Source organism: Silene latifolia, chromosome 11 (assembly GCF_048544455.1).
Source record: "Silene latifolia isolate original U9 population chromosome 11, ASM4854445v1, whole genome shotgun sequence".
In the NCBI taxonomy this organism is placed as follows: domain Eukaryota; kingdom Viridiplantae; phylum Streptophyta; class Magnoliopsida; order Caryophyllales; family Caryophyllaceae; genus Silene; species Silene latifolia.
This window is the reverse complement of record NC_133536.1, coordinates 64659990-64664660: the sequence shown is the minus strand read 5'-3', so window position 1 is coordinate 64664660 and position 4671 is coordinate 64659990.

Here is a 4671-nt window from a genome sequence, read left to right as displayed (position 1 = left end):
AACATATATCGGTAATGATTGGCTTACTAGAGTTTGACATTACTGTCGTGTGACGGTGGTGATCAGTTGACCCCCTAGGTCATACCTAAAGGGCAATACTCTTAATTGATTATTTAATTAATCGTATAATGTTACGAGTTAATTAAATTACTAGAAAATTGACGGACGATTTTGGAAGTAATATTTACGTATCATATTGAAATGTGATTTAATGAGATACGGTCTGAGTAATTAAATTGTATAATTACTCGGATGAAATAAATTGTTTAATGTAACAATTAAATTGAATGAATTGTTATAAATACAATCAGTTGTGATTTATAAATTGGTAAAATATTTTGGCACAAGTAATTATGATATTACTTAGTCGATTTTGTATGTGACGTATTTTTATTAATACGTTGATTTTTAATATGTTAAAAATTACATAACAAATATATGTAACATATGACATGTAACATATAGACAATTGACAAAAATAATATGGATTCCATATTATCTAAAAATGCCGAAAATTGGAGGAGTGTATACTACATAATGTGTTTATGTTATAATTAGTAAACATAATGATTACTAATAAGAGTAGGCATGCAACCCTAATGTGCATTGTTAAGACAAACAAGGGCATGCATTGGGTGAGTGTTCTTCCCTCCTCTTCTCCTCCTACCCGGTTTTCCAAGTGAGCAAGGCAAGAGTTTTGTCTTATATTTTCTACATACACTACCTTGTTTGAGTTAGTGTATTATTTATTCATTCAACTCATCCAAAAATATAAGTTCTAGAGAAATAAAATCCTCTCTTTATCTCTCAACAAAACCGAAAATATTCAAAGTGTTAACAATATTTTTGGTTCAATTTTCTCTTAGATTAATATTATACTAGTATTGTAATATTAATTAGATTAAGTGAAAGCCTTGGGTATTAAGCTTAGGGAGAGATCTTGCTCTTAGATCTTTGTTCTTCCATTGGAATAAGCTCAAGAACAAAAGAGAAAGGTGATCTCTTTTGTGCCCAAATATCCGAAATTAATTATGTAAGGACATGATTTCTCCTCTATTCTTTTTATTGTTTGCATGCATAAGATCCGTTTTAATTTATGACAAATTAATTAGACATATATGAGTATGTTAACATGTATAAAGATCTACATATCCTTCAATTGGTATCATGAGCCACGGTTGTTTGCATGCAAATTGGTTAAAAGTTTTTCCGAGTTATATGAATAACAAAATAAAACTTGTAAAATTTGTGTTATTATGAGATATCACGAAATAATTACATGCATGTTAATATTTCTGGTCCTAAAGTGTTTTAGGATTTTTTGGTTAATTTTTCGGATTTTTATTGTTCATATTTAATAATAATGACATTTAAATGTGATTTTATGAGTAAAAATGTCATTTTTGGTCGAAAATTAGCTATACTTCGAATTTTAAGTTGGTTTTTGGATATGTTGTTACATATATAATTTTGAGATAACCTGTAAATTTTCATAATTTTTGCACTTGTTATGCTCGAAAAATGAATTTTTCATTATTAAATTCGGATTTAAGAGAAAAATAGGTTAATATGAGTTAAATTTCGAATCTGGTCATAGAAAATTTATATGTTGTCACATGAAATTTTACAAGATGTGTGTGAAATAATTGGCTAAAAAGAAGTCTTTTAGCATGATTTATGAATTTTTGAAGAAAAATGGCATAAATAGTGACATTATTAATGAAAATTAATAAAATATAATCTATGACTTAGGAAAAACGTCTTATGTTGCATTTTATTATATTTTTCAGATCTAAAATTGAAAAGTTAATGAAAATAATTTTTCCAAGTTTTTATGATTATTTTATTAAATATCGATAAACCGCAACATTGTTTTTTTTTTTTCCGGAAAATTTTCGAAATTTTTAACCTAAGATTTTGAACATTATGAGTGTCATGGAATTTTTCCAGAATGTTCATGAATTTAAATTTCAAATTTCAAATTTATTTGAAATTTTTCGATTTATTTGAAGTTTAATGGCTTATTTTTGTAATTTTGGTCCATTTATGAACAATTTTTGTAAATAAAAGTTAATTATGGTCAAATTATTAGTGAAGACTATATTTTGAGTCCTAAGAGGTTAGGGTAATTAACTTATGCATAAATATGAGTTTATGCATTTTTGTGATTGTAAAACGTTGAAATCACGCAAATCCGTAAAAACCGAGTAATATATGATATTGGCTAATTAAAAGGCGATTTAGCATAAAAATTGAGCATGTTCATACATATTATAATGCTGCATTTTCTTTATGATTGTCATAATTTTAATTTATGTAATTTTGAATTATGTAATTTTTCTTAGTATGGCCTTAGATTTTAATTGGTATTTCCCGAAATGTATGGGAATATCGATTCGGTTGTAATTTTTATTGTGATCTCGTATCACCGTTTTGTAATATTTAATAGATTTATTTTATTTTAGTTACAAATGTATAATAGGAAATTATGTAATTTATTATGTAATTTTATTCATTCCGGAGTTCCAAAAGACGGATTTCTTCAAGAATGGCGATACATAAAGACGGTGTTACCTCGAGATGTGTGCCACAACCGAAGTTCAAGGGACCAATGGAGTTGGTTTCCGAATATGTAATAGATTAATAGTTTTTCTATTTTAGGAAAGGCCATACTAGGATTTATTTACTTTTATGCTTGCATTTTATTTTATGTCACATGCATCGCTAAATCGCCATAACTAAACATGCATCGTCCTATTTTATCGAGTTTATCGACCGTGTCAATTCGAATTATCGTAGTTCACCGATTTAGTTCACTTAAAACGTGATAGATAATAAATTGACATGACCTCTCGCTAAAACTATCAATTGAGACATGGCCTTACCAAATAGTAGAAACCATGAAAACCTATTTCGTGAGGGAGTGCACTCGGCCACACCGGGGTACAAACCTTGTTACGTAGGGGAAGTGGGTGATGAATGTTAATCCACCGAATTCATGTTGATGAGGGATGTATCGGCCCCACCGTGCCCAAGTTAATGTGGGTTTGGATCATGGACACATTTATTTGAAATTTGGATTGAACTCAACAAAAGTATTTGATAAGGGATGTATCGGCCCCACCGTGCCCTTGTCGATGTGTTTTGGGCTATAGATAATTGTTAATGTAATATTATCGACCAAGAGTTCTAAAAGTAGAATCGATTAAACGTTAATCCACCGAGTTATATTGATGAAGGATGTATCGGCCCCACCGTGCCTAAATCGATATGAATTTGGGTCTTGGAATCATTTATCTAGTTGGGTAGAGGTCACTAGAAAAATGCTTATAACTTGTTTAAATCATACATTTTTACGAGTATAATTAAAACGACATTTGTTTTACTCCTTATATTTTGTTTTGTAGACCACTTCTTATTCATAACAAATGGCAACACCAACTCCTAATGCTACACCACTCGCTACTTCATCATGGCTCCGATCCTTTATGGATCGATGTAAACTTGAAAAGAATGGGTCAAATTTCTCCGAGTGGGATGCCCAACTCAAATTAGCCGCCGAAGGTGACGACAAGCTTCGTTACCTTTCCGAGGCCTCTCCACCCGAGCCCACCACTAGGTCCACCGCGGCCACTAGGGAAGCCTATGAGGCTTACCAAAAGGAGTCCGCCGCAATGAAAAATGTCTTAATATTTGCGATGGAGGCGGAACTCCAAAGGAGAGCCTTCAAAATGGGCAATGCTAATGAGATTTACTCCAAACTTGTGACCATGTTTTCACAAACTCCGCGGATCGTCCAATATGAGGCGGCCGCGGCATTCTTTGATCTCGACTTCAAAGAGGGCCAAAAGGTTAGCCCTCATGTGCTCAAACTCATGGAGCTTGTCGAGACCTTGAAGATTCAAAAGGTTGAAATCCCCAAAGAACTCATCGTAGATAGGATTCTACACTCCTTGTCTAAGGTTAAGGCATATGTGCAATTCCGGGTGAATTTCAATATGCAAGACAAGGATGTGTCTCTTGAGGAGTTGCACAAGTTACTTGTGCAAGCCGAGAGGGACATGGGGTTAAATGTGAACCCTCCCAAGGATGTGCTTAACATAAGCACAAAGAGTAAGGGGAAGTTCAAGAAGAATGGGAGAAAGGGTAAAAAGCAAGCTCCCACATTCACCAAAGCTAAGTCTTGTGAAGCTAGCACCTCCAAAGTCAAGAAGGGTCCTCTTGACAAATGCCATTATTGTAATGGCATGGGACATTGGAAGAGGAATTGTTCCAAATACCTTGGTGATATCAAAGTTGGAAAGATCACTCCAGTAGGTAAATGACTAACCTTCTTTTATGTTTCTAATTCAACTATGGTAATATGATGCAAAGTTGTGATAATGTATCTCCCTTTTATTGTAAATAGGGCCTCCACCAAGCAAAGACAAAGGAAAAGAAAAGCAAGCATAAGAAACCATGAAGAAGCTAAGGATAGCTTTTATGGAGCTTTGTTTTTCATTGTCTTATTTTAAGTTATGTTTTGAATTTTAGAACTTTAAGTTTCCGTGTTCGACATGGAAAGGTATTTTGGATAATGATTTGTATTTTGGATGATAGTGACTTGGTTTGCAACCCAAGTCACCTGTTTTATCATTAATCCTTTATGTTCTAAAATTTCATCTTTAAATT